This window comes from Sus scrofa, unplaced genomic scaffold (assembly GCF_000003025.6).
Source record: "Sus scrofa isolate TJ Tabasco breed Duroc unplaced genomic scaffold, Sscrofa11.1 Contig1800, whole genome shotgun sequence".
NCBI lineage: Eukaryota > Metazoa > Chordata > Mammalia > Artiodactyla > Suidae > Sus > Sus scrofa.
The window spans coordinates 27,240-43,988 of NW_018084952.1; the positions used below are offsets into that span (position 1 = coordinate 27,240).

Sequence of the window (16,749 nt, forward strand, 5' to 3'; positions counted from 1 at the left end):
AGACATTGAAAAACTTACGGTCTCCAGAGGAGAAAGGTTGGGGGGTGGGGGGATGTGCTTGGGCTATGGGATGGAAATCCTGTGAAATCAGATTGTTATGATCATTATACAACTACAGATGTGATACATTCATTTGAGTAATAAAGAAGAAAAAAATAATACTTAATGATAAATAATGTTAGAAATATAAATGTCCAGTGATCTTTTCCCCTGTGGGAACAACATAATATCCTTTTAAGAACTGATAGAATTTTTTCAGAAGGTTATTTGTTAGGCTTTAAGCAATGCATTAGAACAAAACAAGAAAGAAAGAGGAAAGAAATAAAGGGAGAAAGAAAAAAAAAGCAAGGAAATAGAAACAGCAGAAGAATATAGGCTCTCAAATACTCGAGTCAACTATTCCTGGCCACACCAATACGACAGGATGAGAAGACTAAACGATTGAAGGGTATTTTTCTATTTTGAAGTTTGAGAAAAAAAGAGTAAGTTGAGATAAATATTCCTGGGATCTGGCTAGATCCTACCTTGCCAAGTAAACATAGGATTTGATCATCTTCCTGATAAATTATCCAAATGTATTAAGCCTTTGATTTTTTTTATAGTCATCCTGGTATTTCTTTTAAACAATCTATAGTGAAATTAAAATGTTGTAGGAATAATCAGAAGACTCCATGGAGAAAATGAACAGATAGATGAATAAGATAAATTATTTTCACAAGAAAAAATCCAGTCTTTCACTCTTGGCATCAATATGGGATGAATTACAGTTCTTTATGTATAACTTAAAAGGTGCCCCTTCAGATTGTGAACAAGAGTCCACAAGGTAATACTCTCAGTAAATATTGAGAACCAGACTTTAGAGTTGTGTGACTTTTTTATTATGTAAAAATTAATCATTTTGAAATAAATTAAATTTAGATTCCATTTCTCAAGTTTTATCTTTTAAAATTTTGTGACCTCTGGTAGATTAATGAGATATCCTGAGCCTCATTTTTTCAGCTATAAAATGGTCATTGCTGTTCTTATGAAAGTAAATATTAAATGTGACAAGTAAATTGTGAGTGTTTGATTGGAATTCACTGTAAGAGTTTATAGCAGTTGAGTGATAAAATTAAAGAAGATTCAAAGAGAATCCTTTGGGCTGCTTCAAGATAACACATTGTTGGAGGGCAGAATAAAACTGTAGAGACTTGGCAGGAGGCCATTGCAGTAAGCCAGGAAGGAAATCAGGGGAGGAAATCATCAAAATTGTGGTATATTTTGAACATAAAGGCAACAGGAGTTGTTAAAAAGATGAATAAGAAATATGAGAACATGAAAGGGAAAGCAAAATGCTGTGATTTTTTTGTCTGAGCATTTATATTGAAGGTGGTACCATTTAATGATGTGTGGGACACTTTTTATATTATGGAAATCTTAAAATTTTGTCTTATATATACCAACTTGAAATCCAACTGCATTTGGCAAAAAATGAAGCTGTTTATGCAAAATTTAAAATATGGTAGAGACAGGGGATTGAGAGACAAAACTGAACTGATTCAGTATTTATTAATCAAGACAATCAGTAATATGCAACTAACACTCAGAAAGAAGTCTAGTGGTTCTGTGACAATCTGGGCAGTGACCTATTCATAGTTTGATCAACTTACAAGAGTTATGTAAATTAGTTTAAATGGGCCTCAAATATTACACCTTTGCAACTTTATAACTTTTGTTTTTATGGAATATTCCCAACTCTTCTTGTTCATTCACTTTTCCTTAAAAACTCAGCTAAGGCATTGCTTCCTCCAGGAAGCCTTATCTGGTTCCAGCTTGAATGATATATTCCTACACTGTTATCCTTAGCCTTGCATCATTATTCTTGTAATGCACTTATTACACTGGCCTGGAATTGTGTGATCCCTCAATATATGTCATGTTACAAAGGGGAGAGAACTGAGCCTCATCAACTTCATAATCACAATGACTATGACACATTGGATTCAAACAAATTCTTCATATTCATTATTTTAATTGAATTGATAAAAGATAAAACTTATAATTCATTTTAAAGTTCCCCTCCCTTATTTTATAGATAAACTGCATGTAATAGGTGAAGTCATCCTCTTTACAGACTAGATGAAACAAAGGAGCAATATAACTTATTTCATCCTCTTGGGGTTCACACAGAATCCAAAAAAACAAAATGTCTTTTCATTATGTGCTTGTTCTTCTATATTGTTACTGTGGTGGGAAACCTGCTCATTATTATGACTATAACTCTCATCAAGACAATGAACGCACCAATGTACTTTTTTCTTGCTACTTTATCATTTATGGATGTCACTTATTCCTCTTCATCTAGCCCGAGATTAATTTCAGACTTGCTCTTTGGGGAAAATACGATATCCTTTGAATCTTGCATGACTCAGCACTTTATAGAACACTCTTTTCAGTGGATCAAAAGTCTTCCTTCTTTGGCCATCTGTAAGCCCTTGCAATTTTTGGTTATCATGAGGCAAAAGGTGCATGTTGCACTACTGTTGCTGTCCTGTGTTGGAGGTTTTCTGCACTCAGTATTTCAATTAAATACTATTTATGGACTCCCATTCTGTGGCCCCAATGTCACTGATCATTTTGTGTGTGATATGTATCCCTTATTGGAACTCATTGGCACTGACACTTATTTCATTGGCCTTACAGTGGTGGCCAATGGGGGACTGATCTGCACTATTGTTTTTCTGTACTTATCTCCAATGGAGTCATCTTGCACTCTCTAAAGAACCTGAGTCACAAAGGGAGGCATAAAGCCCTCCAGACCTGTGGTTCCCACCTCACTGTGGGTGTCTGCTTCTTTGTTCCCTATGTTTTCATATATGTAAGACCTGCCAAGACCTTTCTCATTGACAAATCATTGAGTGTGTTTTTTACAGTCATAACCCCTATGTTAAACCCATTAATCTATATAGTCTAAGAAATTCTAAGATGACTAATGCTACGAAGAACCTCTGGAGAAAATAAAGGCAGATCAGGTATTAAAAGTAAGTGCATTTTCTCTCATGAAGAAATTAATTTAACATAAGGGTATATTTCTTTGGAATGTAAAAGTCTTCATAAATCTGATGCAAACTTTCCTTTCTCTGAAGGATTTATGATAATAAAATTAAGGAATAAACTATATGTTCATAAACAACTATAGTTTTTTTTCTGCTAGAATGTAAACTCTATAATGTTTGTCACTTCACCTGGAGAGGTGGAATGCGTTTACAGTAGGGAGTCAATAAATAACATATAATGTAATAGTCAATGAAATGTTTATACAGTTACACTAATTTTTAAAATTTATTCATTTATTTATTTTGATTTTTTTAGAGCCACACCCATGGCATATGGAGGTTGCAAGGCATATAGGTCTAATCTGGGCTACAGCTGCCAGCCTACACCACAGCTCATGGCAACACCAGATCCTTAACCCACTGAGTGAGGCCAGGGATTGAACTGCAACCTCATGGTTCCTAGTCAGATTTGTTTCCTCTGTGCCACCACAAGAACTCCTGGTTACACTAATTTTTAATAAATTTCTGAAGTTAGTTTCATTGCTTTCTCATTCTTAATTTAATTTTTGGTCAGCATCTCAACCTTTATCTTCATTTTTTTTAGTTATACTAGATTAAATAGTTAATGATATCTGGACCATCCTCTTTATTCAATTTCATTTGCTTCACAAATGAAATTTTTAGTGTGATATATAATTTTTAATTCAAGATTGAAAATACTATGGATAATAACACATATTAAAATTGGAATGCAAGCAGAAGTAAAGAGAGTAGAATAAACCTCATACATATCCCAAACTATTATCTCCCGGGATTTCCAGACTCAATCACTATGTTTCTGATATTAACTCATAACTTGCAAGTACAAGCATGTTTTCATTTGTTCATGTGTTTATGTCTCTGTGTAAACATTGTACATTGCTCTGCTTAGCCCTCTGAAAATCTTTACATACTAGTGTATATATACCTAATTAATTCTCAGTTTCCTCCTACTGCTTTACTTCTTTATAAGGATACACTAAATTGTGCCCACTTTGGCAGCACATATACTAAAATTAGAATGATACAGAGATTAGCATGGCCCCTGTACAAGGATGACACAAATTCATGAAGCATTCCATATTTTTAAAAAATACACTAAAATTGATATAACTGTAATAAGAAAGATCAAACATAATTCCATACTGGATCTGTTTGTTTAATTTTGTATACTATTGCTTTTCTACAAATTAATCACTAAATGGAAGTTGTCTATAGCTTAAAATAAACATAATGCATGGCCCATCTCCAGGAATCCTGCCTCTGGTGCCTGAGTATTAAGTTAAAATACTTTAGTTTAGCACCAGGAAACATCCTGCCAGGCCAGCTGTGAATGGCTGCAGGAAAAAAGAAATTAACACATGCCTACTGGAATCTGGCCAGAACAAGAAAATATTTGCAACAACTTATTCCTTTTCCTTCACTACCTCACCTCTCCCCACTTTTTTTTTTTTTTTTTTTTTCCCCTTGTAAAGAAACTAGCATCCAAACCCAGGCAAGTTGTTTCTCTGGGACACTAGTACACCATATCCTCAGTCTGCTGGCTTTCCAAATAAAGTGTCTATTTCTAGATACAACTTGTCTTTCAGTTTATTGCCTGAGATGGGGCAAGCAATATGAATTTGAACTCAGTAACAAAAAATTGTTTTTATTTTAATCTTAAATTTTCATTCACTTTAAACTTCATTGTCTCAGTTTTCCTTTGTTGGTGTGTATTTTATATATTTTATATTTCATGTACATTTTTGAGAAATTGATGGCAAGTTTTAGTATACTATAATGGCAAAGAACATTGTTTTTTGTTTTTTTTTGTTTTGTTTTGTTTTGTTTTTGTCTTTTTGCTATTTCTTGGGCCACTCCCACAGCATATGGAGGTTCCCAGGCTAGGGGTCGAATCGGAGCTGTAGCCACCGGCCTACGCCAGAGCCACAGCAACGCAGGATCCGAGCTGCCTCTGCGACCTACACCACAGCTCACAGCAACGCTGGATCGTTAACCCACTGAGCAAGGGCAGGGACCGAACCCACAACCTCATGGTTCCTAGTCAGATTCGTTAACCACTGTGCCACGACGGGAACTCCAGAACATTGTTTTTTTAAGGAAGATAGTTCTGAGATCAAATCTCAGCTAAGCTGCTAATAATGTAAACTGGCAAAACATGACAACCTTAAATTTTGGTAAATGTAGAATGATGGACATACTTGCAAGATCAATTAAATAACCTATATAAGCTGTTAGACAAATAAATTACTTATTAATATTAATTATTGTGAACTTTTTATTATTAGATTCTTTTAAATGTAATAAAACTACTCACCTGGCCAACAGTGCTAATCTAAAATAGATACTAGTGTTTATAAATACAAGTAAATATAAAATATATTAATTAATTAATATTTCTATCTTTAGGAAGGATTACTATTTTTTTGTCTTTTTAGGGCTGCACCTATAGAATAAAGGAGTTCCCAGTCTAGGGGTTGAATCAGAGCTACAGCTGCCAGCTCACACTACAGCCACAGCAATGCCAGATCCTTAACCCACAGAGTGAGGCCAGGGCTTGAACCTGAGTCCTCATGGATACTAGTCAGTTTTGTTACTGCTCAGCCATGATGGGAACTCCAGGTATAATTATGTATAATTTCTCTTTGCCAGATGAGAACACTGAAGTTCACTGGCCTCTTAAGTATTATTGCTATTGGACTAATTCCTTATCTTCTTGACAAAACTTGGATCTCTATTTTTTGTTCTCTGCTCCACATTATCTCTGTACTTCCAAAAACTTGATGTATTATAGCTGTGAGTCTAAATTCCCTGACAACAACTCTCCAAGGGGTCAAAAATCATTTTGCTGTGAACTCTGGTTCTCTACAGCATGCAAGAAGTGCATGTAAAGACTCAAAATATAGGAAGTTATTCAGAAGGAGTATAGAGTATGTGTTTTGTTCAACATCAATTATCCTGACAGTAGAAGAAAACATGGCCCAGAATAAATGCTTCATCAGTATTTACTTAATGAACAACCATTATCTCTACTTAACCCTATTAGTGGTAACTGCTTTTGTAAAAAAAGGGCCCTTGTTAACCATGATGCTTCTGACATGGTTGGCATTGCATTCTTGGTTATAAATTGAAAAGCAGGATTTTATGTCTGATACATGTGAAGATTCTCATCTGAAGATATTGAATCATGTCTATCTAGTTGAAGTAAGACGGACTTAGTGTATGCAATTAACTGGCTTGAAGAATATCTGGAGATTTTGGGTCATAGATTCTAATTTGAGCTACAATTAACAAGTTGCAGAAGCACACCTGACAGGTCAGTTTTGCTCAAGGGGATGCTGTTCTGTTGATGCCATTCATGTCACCACTGGCTAAACTGCAAAGGTGTCACCACATTCCTAATCCCAGAAGCACTCAGAGTCTCAGAACTACTTGCTTCCAATAACTAATATCTATGCAAAAATTTGCACAAATCCTCCTGGTTGTTGGAACCCATATAATATGTCTCCATCCAATTACTTAAGAGTGTGGGGAATGTAGCACTTTGGCCTTAAAATTGCAAAAAATGGATTCACATTTTGGAAACTCATGGCATAGGCATATTATATTTATGAGTATTTTGCCTAGTCACACACTCCCAATGTTCACTAGAGTTGGGATTAGAATCTTATAATATGGGTTTAATTTATCTCATAGAGACTTGTTTATTCCTACAGAATTTTAGAATGTCCATGTTTCTACCTTGCAAGCAGGAAGAGAAGGAGAAACAAAAGACCAGGAGGTTTCTGGCTAGAGTGAAGTCATGGATACAAAAGAGTTATTCATATATTTACTGTTTTTTTATGGAATACATACTGCTTAATAATTGTGGCTAGTGATAAAGTAGAAATAAAAATAGAACAGTTCTTCATCTTCTGGAACTACCAGAGTGCAGAAAAAGATTTGGAAGCACTTCTCAAGGAGCTCTTTTACCTTAATTGTAAGGTATCAGACAGATGCTATCCTTAACTAAAAAAGAAAAAAAGAAAAAAAAATGCTTGTTTTGCATTACTCACTCTAATTTAAAGGAGCATTAAGTGAAAGTGAGAGGACGGAATATGACATTCCATGCAAAAGAAAAGCTGTGGTAGCAATACTCTGATCATATAAACTTTAAAATAAAAGTGGCTACAAGAGACAAAGAAGGTAATTACATGATGATTAAAGGATCAATCCAAGAAGATATAACAATTGTAAATAATAAGCACTCAACATAGGAGCACCACAATGTATACGGCAAATGTTATCAGCTCTAAAAGAAGAAATCAGCAATTATACAAAAATGGTGTGGGATTTTCACATCACACTTAAAGCAATGCACAGGTCATGAAGAGAGAAAATTAATAAGGACCCATGGACATTATATAATGCATTAGACCAGATGGGCTTAACAGACATTTATAAAACATTCTATCTAAAAGCGGAAGAATGGACATTGTTTTCAATAGCATATGGAACTTCCTCCATGATAGATCACATTCTGGGCTACAAATCTAGTCTCAGTAAGTTTAAGAAAATGAAATCAGGTGTGGCCTGGGAGGAGGCTCTTGAGCAAGTCAGCAAGGCAGTGCAGCCCACTCCCACATGCACTATGTGAGCAAGGCCTACAGCATGCCAGGGAGGGTGAGGCATGTGAATGGGCCAGGTGGTGCCACCTGAGCAAGAATAGGAACATGCAGTGGCAAGGAGAATGTAGGGCTCCCAGCTGAGGTTGGGTTGAGGGGATGAAGATGATTGTATGTGGCTGGCTGTAGCTAACGCTAGGTGTCAGGGTGCTGGAGATCTTACAGAGGAGCCACCTGGGGGTGGCCATGGTGGCACCACTGAGAAGTAGCAGCAGCAGCAGCAGAGATGATGCCCCTGAGATACATTTTCCTCTCCAGTGGCCATGTTAACAGGAAACTTTCCACTGCTGCTCTGGGTGCCTACCTGACCAGTAAGGAAGCCTGGACCCTAACCCCCCATGAGAGCCCACCCCAGAGACCCATAACAGCCCAAGGCCAGCCCCTGTGGCACAGGCCCATGCTGCCCACAGAACCTTGAACAAAGTCTGCACCACCAGTGGGGCAGCTGCAGGGACCCTGGGGAGGATTGCTCGCCCTCGCCTGGGCTTTGCTTATTTTTGCATGTGGGCAGGGTCTCCTTTGAGCTTTCCTGGTGGGAGCCCTCCCAGGCCTCCTCCACCCCAGGCTGGGCTAGGTGGTGGTGCCCAGGCTGGCAGTCCATCTGCCCCTCCTGGCCTGCAGAGGTCAGAAAAGGGTGCTACCGGCCTGGCCTAATCCTGCCCAGCTTCCCTGTGGGGTCATGAACTTACCTGCACTAGGGGCCCCACTTAACTTTGAAGCTACCAGAGCCCTGTCAGTGGGTCCACCTACCCACTGCTCCCTGGAAGCCAGAGTTTTCCATCCTGGCTCTGCCCTGGGGAGAGCTGGCTCCACAGCCCAGAGAGGTGGGGAAGGGCCACAGGGTCTGGGTGACTTTCTTCCCCTTGACCCTCTTTTGTTTCATCTCTTGCACAGCTGCCAGGCAGAAGAGTGGACAGTGCATCAGTTTCAGGCTTCCCCAGGGCTTGGCACAGGGGCCACATGGAGTGGAGTGGGGAGCAGCCCACCCTCCCCCATTGCCTTGCCACCTCTCCTGGCCAGCAACACTGCTGACACAGCCCACAACTGGCCCACAGTAAACACACAATGAATGATCACCTATACTTGGGCAGCCATAGCCACGGGCAGATCCATGTTCAGCAGCTGTTTGAGCCTAAGAGCAGCAGACAGATGGTGCTCAGGATACAACAAAATGGGCTTACAACAGTGAGCAAAACAAGGTTGCTAGTGGTATCAGAGTGGCAGCTGGAGAGCATCCACAGATGGCAGGGGAGCTCTACCTCTATGAAGTCTCTGGAAGGCATAGGGAAGATGAAAGCCACCCCCATGGCACCCAAGCAAGCAATGAAGCAGTATATGCAAAAGCTAATCAGCTTTGAACACCATGAGATTTTCAGCTACCCTGAAATACATTTCTTTGGTCCAAGGCAAAGAAGCACCAAGGCAGGCCCAACAACAGTAGCTATGATGATGACCAGGGATGTTATATGCAGGTGCACCACAATCCTATGGCTTACAGGTATGAGGTGCTCAAGGTTATTGGGAGGGGAGCTTTGGGCAGGTGGTCACTCTTACCACCACAAAGTCCACCAGCATGTGGCCCTGAAGATGGTGTGGAACTAGAAGCACTTCCACCAGGAGGCAGCTGAGGAGTTCCACATCCTGGATTACCTGCAGAAGCAGGACAAGGACAACACCATGAACATCATACACACGCTAGAGAACTTCCCCTTCCACAGCCACATCTGCATGACAGTAGAGCTGTTGATCATGAACCTCTAGGAGCTCATTAAGAAGAAAAAGTTTCAGGGCTTCAGCCTGCCTTTGGTTGGCAGGTTTGCCCACTTCATCCTGCAGTGCCTGGACACTCTGCACAAAAACAGGATAATTCACTGTGACCTGAAGCCTGAGAACATTTTATTAAAGCAGCGGGGTTGAAGTGGGATTAAAGTGATTGATTTTGTCTCCAGTTGTTACCAACATCAGCAGGTCAACATGTACATCCAGTCCCATTTTTACCAGGCCCGCAAGTGATCCTCGATGCCAGGTATAGCATGTCCATCTACATAGAGCCTGGACTCTATCCTAGTGGAGCTCCTGACTTGTTACCCCCTCTTGCCTGGGGAGGATGAAGGGGGCCAGCTGCCCTGTATGATTGAACTGCTGGGCAGAAATGCTGGATGCCTCCAGGTACAAAAATATTAGTATGGGTGGGCTATCAGTGCGGGGAGGTGTAAACCAAGATTTTATGTCTTATGTCTTATTTTATTTTTGTAATATATGTAATAAACCTATTAATTCTGAAACTATTACAATATTTAAAAGAGAAACATAAGAAAAACTTCCACTAAAAAATTTACAGTAATAACTCCATAACATGCCTTATCACATGAAACAAAATCAGTACCTCAACATAGACATTTACAAACAAAACTGTATATATTTTCATAAGAAATTGTGAAAACCTTAAAATTTTTTTCAAATAAAATACATACTTTAAATTATAAAATTATGAACATCTTAAAAGTATGTTTTGATCATTGGAATTATTCACACAATAAATGTCTTCAGTATGTCCACCTTATTAAACCTGAGCAGAAATTTACTGCAGTTAAATAATCATGCATAGCCTTCCTGGAAATAGCAATTCTCCTTTGAAAATAGGTGATGTATGTCCCTACTGCTTCATTATCTTTTGCTGGTCCAGAGCTTCTTCATGGCACTTTTCATCTCTCCATTTCTCAGAGTATAAATTAAAGGGTTCAACACAGGAGCAATAATAGTGTAAAACTCCGTCAAGGATTTATCACTGGGCAGGGTAGAAGGAGGTTTCACATACATAAAAATACAGGGCACAAAGTACAGGACCACAACAATAATGTGAGAGCCACAGGTGGATAAAGCTTTGTGCCTCCTTTTTTGACTGAGATTCTTCAGGGAGTGCAGAAATGACCCCATAAAAGATGAGTAAGTGCATAAAGATGACTACACAGATTGCCCCATCATTGACAACCTCAGTGAGGCCAATGATGTAGGAGTCAGTGCAGGCAAGTTCTAACAAGGGGTACATGTCACAGATGAAGTGGTCAGTGCCACTGGGACCACAGAAGGGAAGGTTGTAAACAAAGAGAAGCTGGACTACAGCATGTAGAAACCCACCAACCCAGGCCAACAGCAGCAGCAGAACACACACCTGCTCATTCATGATCACTATGTGGCCATCTGCAAACCCTTGCATTATGGAGAGAAATGGAGAGATGAAAAATGCCATGAAGAAGCTCTGGACCAGCAAAAGATAATGAAGCAGTAGGGATATAATGCAAATAATGCAAGAGTTTGCAGATGGCCACATAATGATCATAGGCCATGACCACCAGAAGTATTGTCTCAGCACCACCAAATAAGTGCCCTATAAAAAGCTAGGTCATACAAGCTAGGTAGGAAATGGTTCTCTTCTCATAGAGTAAGTCTATAATCACATTTGGTGTGACTGTAGTAGAAAAAACAGCATCCATAAAAGATAAGTATCCAAGAAAGTAGTACATAGGAGCATCCAGAGTTGGGCTGATCCTCGCAGTCATGACAATGAGTATGTTGCCCACCATTGTCACAATGTAGATGAGCAAGAACAGGACAAAGAATATTTTCTGACCCTGGGTGCTCTGGGTGGGCCCCAAGAGGACAAATTCATTTACATTGTTCCTTTGTTCCATAGTTTCTTCTCTATGTTTTATTTCAGAGATCAGTACAAAATTACGTATAAATGTAATAATTACCAGTGACTTCCTGAAAGCTTAGGTTGATTTGTTTATTCATTCAAGCAATAGGAATTGTGGTTTATCACATTCCAGTACATTCAGATATTATAATACAAAGCTGCTCAAAACATGATCCCAACCTCAAAAATCTTACACTTTAATGGAAAGGCAAGTAATTAGATACATATGTGGGAAAAGGACACATTATTAGTCTTTTTGTCTTTTTTTTTTTTAAGGGCTGCACCCATGACATATGGACGTTCCCAGGCTAGGAGTCTAATCAGAGCTGTAACTGCTGGCCTATGCCACAGCCACAGCAACACTAGATCCAAGCCGCATATGCGACTTACACCACAGCTCACAGCAATGCTGGATCCTTTATCCTCTGAGCTAGGCCAGGGATCGAACCCACAACTTCATGTTTCCTAGTCAGATTCATTTCCACTGTGCCATGACGGGAATTCCAAGGACACATTATTAAATACATAAGTTTCCACAACTAGATTGCCACCTGGAAGCTAATTAAATTGTACAAATTGCTAATAATTTATACAAAAAAATTCATCAAATCTTTAATAAAAAGATTAAAGCAGGATTTCCTTCATACTTACTTTCCCAGTTAATAAAGGAGATGATGTGCTACGTTTAAGGGGTAGAAGAGTCTTCTTAATCAATCAATGAAATCCCAAATAGGTATCTTTGGAAATTTGAAAACTTTTTAAGGATTTAGGAACAGATATCACATTGTCAATAGACAAAAGTAGTTTGGGGAAAAGATTTACACTGTAGAGTGTTTAAATAGAGTTAATATCTAAAGTAGATGAAGACCACTAAGCAAATAACAAATTAAAAATATAAATAAAAATATAGGGTGTTCCTGTTGTGGCTCAGTGGTAACAAACCCAACTAGTATCCTTGAGGATTTGGGTTTGCGCCCTGGCCTAAGTGGTGTGCCTAAGTGGTGTAGGTTGCAGAGGTGGCTTGGATTCCACGTTGCTGTGGCTGCGGTGTAGGGTGGCAGATGTAGCTCCAATTCACCCCATGCTGTGGCCCTAATTATATATATATATAATTTGTTTAAATGTTTTATATATTAATATATAAAACATTTAAACAAAACAATTAAAGATAAAAAACATCTAAATTGCCAAGAAACATAATGGGATGCTGAAACTCAGGTGTGAACAAAAAAAATAAGAATTGTAGCAATGGCCTGCTTACTACAGAATTAGAAAGTCAGTCGGTCAAGAGCTATAGATGTCACATCACGTTCTAGATTTTAAAAGATTAACAAGAAATTCTTAGAGAACATATCAATTGAAAATATCATGATATTTAGAAACATCTGCCAGTTAAAATATCCCCAAATGGTTACACTTGAAATTAGTTTCTAAGTATACCTGATGTTAGAGAAGGTAAATTTATTCTGGATCTTTAAATATGAAAATATTCAAAGAGAGTACTACATCATAGAGTTGATTTCCACATATCTTAGCAATCACAAACTAACTTGGCTGATCATGAGGGTCAGACAGAGGAACATTTAAAAGGATAAACTCTCACACCACCAATGAACTCCTGCAAAATGTAAACCCTAGTTCAGAATCTTATGTATAAATACAGTTCCTGGGTTTTCTACATAAGGAGACAGATATTCAAGCCACATTCTTGGTGGTGATGGCTTCTCCTTTGTCCTTCATGCACAGATGCCATCTCAAAATCAATAAAGGGATGGATATATGCACCATCACTGGACCTTGAACTGTTTCCATGCTTGCAGCAAATCTGATTTATGTCATTCTTTCAGAAAAATATGACCTTTCAAATTTTTGAGAATTTTAAAAATGAATATGAATGTCCTTTTATGTGAAGAAATTTGAATCTTGATTGTGAACAGAGATTAAGAATATTCATGGCTAGCAGAATTTATCCTATTAACAAACAAATGTTCAATCAACATTTTGATTAGAGGGAAAATTGTAAATTTTGGATGAATTTTTTAGATAAAAAATGCTATTCGTGTTTTACCAATAAAATCAAAATATTGAAATAGCCTTTGCCACATTTTGATTCTCAACCAGTTATACTATCTGGTCTTCATTACATATTGTTGAACTTTGGGTTTCTTGGAGGATGAAGAATAATTTTGTATACATACTCTATTGTTTTGAGTCAATCATTTTAATTTGTGAAAAAGCCAGTCAAGTCGTTACTGGCACAGGCAAATACTCTCTGAGATAAGGGCAAAAGACTGCAAAACACTTTATCTACAGCTAACTGCAGCTCATGTTATTGAGTTATTCACTTGGGGCATCTCCAAGGGTGATTCTTATCTAATTAAATTCTTAGGGACCTTAGTCATAATTTGGAGGGCAGAGTCTTTATCTCCAGAGATGCCACCATGATAAATCACCTTGTAGAACAGGACTTACAGAACCCTATGCTCTGGAGGGAAATCTTAAAAGAATAAATAGAGGCCAAATCACCAAAAGGGAAAAGCTCAGTCTGGGCATAAATGAAATATGTAAAAAAGCTCTTGTTTAAATCATTACCTTCAAAATAGGCAAAACTGTTTAAGATTTGTCTTTGCAGATGACATCTGACCTGATTTCCAGAAGATGATGAATTTTAATTTCAGAACAAATCATTTAAAACTTGTTCCTAATGTAGATAGTTTGTCATATAATTTATCACAGAGTTTCAAACAGGCAAGTTGATAGAATTTGTGTTTGTGTGAGAGTGAAATAGAGAAACACTTGTGGGACTGTTCTATTTATCTCAAAGTGCTGCTCATGGAGGATTCACCAAAAAAAAAATACACTAGGTCACAAAAGATGTTGCAATAAATTTCAAAGTGCTTTAATCATACAGACTATATCTATCTATCTATAGGAATAGAGAGATGTGTGTGTGTGTATATATATATATGTATATATATACTTACATATGAAATGTTATATATATAACATTAAAATATTATTCAACTAGAAACTGATAACAAAATTTTAATATTTTCTCACTATTTACAAATTAAGCAACACAAGTCTAATTTACCCATGAACATTTTGAAAAATAAATTTTCAAGAGAAATATAATGGTATATGCATGTAACATATATTTAAAAATCTATGAATTATATACATAAACTACATATAATGTGCTACATAGTTTCATATGTAAATTAACTAAGTACAGCTAAAGGAGTGGTTAGAGAGACATTTCCAGCTTTAAAAGCAAGTATTAGAAAACAAGAAATATTTTAAGAAATGACCAAGCTTTCATATCAAAAAGCAAGAAAAATAAAAGTAAAATAAGGATAGAAAACATTATAGCATAGAAATAGGATATAGAAGTAAGAAATCACTGAAATAAATATTGATTGAGGAGTTCCTATTGTGGCTCAGCAGTAATGAACCAAACTAGTATCCATGAGGACATGGGTTTGATCTCTGGCCTCACTCAGTGAGTTAAGGATCCAGCATCATTGTGAGCTGTAGTGTGAGTCACAGATGCAGCCTGGATCTGGCATTGCTATAGCTGTGGCAGCTACAGCTCCAATTTGTCTCCCACCCAAGAACTTCCATATGCCACAGGTGTGGACCTAAAAATACTATATATACATATTAAATTTTCATTGAACCAATTCCTGGATTCATATGTTTTATTATCCAGCTTTAAAAGCAACATATGAATCATATGGAAACCTATGAATCCAGGAATTGGTTCAATGAAAATTTAATAAAATTTATAAGCTCCTAGCAAAATGGATTTAGAAAAATAGAGAAAAAATAAATTATCAGAATCAGGAATCAAGAGAATGTCATCACTGCAGATCCTACAGATCTAAGAAATATAATAAAGGATATGATAAATGAATTTATGACAGTATACTTGCCAACTAAATGAATTGTCACTGCTCTGAAAAACCCAACTTTCTAAATAAACACACTAATAAAATAATGTAAAACTAGAATAATCTACTACACAATACAATTAATTATTGGGAATCCTTCCCTTCCCAAACAGAATTCTATTCCCATATAGCTTTACTAATGAATTCTATACAAAAATTAAACAAGGAATAGTACCAATCCTACCTAAATAATATTAGAGATGGGAGGAAATTATTATACTCCCTGACTCATTTTATGTATGCATCATAACCCTTATACTAGAATGAAATAAGGGCATCAAAACAAAAATAATCAAATTGATATCTCACATCAACATAAACACAAAATTCTAAGCAAAATAGTTTGATTTCTTTGAATGTTTTATTTTTAGATTTTTTTTTTCTTCTTATGGTATATGAGGCAAGTCTGGAACAGTGTTTGGTCAGGGGCTAATTATGTACCACTACTGATCCAAAATCTTTCTAGTGTTTAGCCTACTGCACTGACCCTGTGAACCACACAGTTTTCTATCTGGTGAGAATAGGCACTATTCCTGGTCCAGTGTGAGCACCAAGGACCTTTCTAACTAATCCATCTGGGTAAATCTTCCCCAGCCTCTGGTAGTTTCCTCAAATCCATGAATTGATGGGGATCATCTCCAGGTGCCCAACATTCCCTCCCTCAATCTCTCTGAATCTCTCTTTCTGTCCTCCAAGTATATCATATGCAATTAAAATAACATCAGAATTCTAGCTGTCTTGGTGCACTGGTCTCCTCAATCAACATCATCTCCTCAACTCAGGAAGTCTACCAGAATCTTCTGAGTATCTCTCTCTGTGCCAAAACATAGAAACATTTTGAAGGTAATAAACTAGAAAAATCCTAGAGCCCAACTTTTTCCCATTGCTCAGTGGTCACTGATAATTGCTTATGAAGTCCAGTGTCTTGAAAATAATTATTTCATATTATTTGTTTGTTTCCTTGATTTTACAAAAACCTATACATGAATATTTATAGAAGTTTTATTCACAATTTCAAATAGCTAGAAACAATCAAAATATCTCTTAATAGAGAAAAAAATAAACAGGTGATACAGTTTAGAATACTACTCAGCAGTGAAATGGACTACTGGTAAATAAATAATATGTATAAATTTCAAATGCATCATACTAGGAACAAGAAGCCAGATTTAAAAGACAAAATACTGGGTGTGATCTTACATATAGTAAATGCAAAAAAAAAAGCACCAAAAATTCTTAGAAACAATAAGCAAATTCAACAAAGCTATGAGATAGAAAATTAACAAAAAATGATTTTCACTTACATACATCAACTATGAACCATTTATAAGCAATTTCATGTTAAATTTGTAAATAATCCC

General features: G+C 37.1%; 3 pseudogenes; 2 read left to right on the forward strand and 1 right to left on the reverse strand.

Moving 5' to 3' along the window:
- The first annotated feature begins 2,118 nt into the window (after positions 1 to 2,118).
- On the forward strand, positions 2,119 to 3,000 carry LOC110258287 (annotated as a pseudogene).
- A 5,672-nt stretch (positions 3,001 to 8,672) lies between these two features.
- LOC110258283 lies at positions 8,673 to 9,922 on the forward strand (annotated as a pseudogene).
- Positions 9,923 to 10,405: 483 nt separating this feature from the next.
- LOC110258284 lies at positions 10,406 to 11,430 on the reverse strand (annotated as a pseudogene).
- Between the last annotated feature and the right edge of the window lie 5,319 nt (positions 11,431 to 16,749).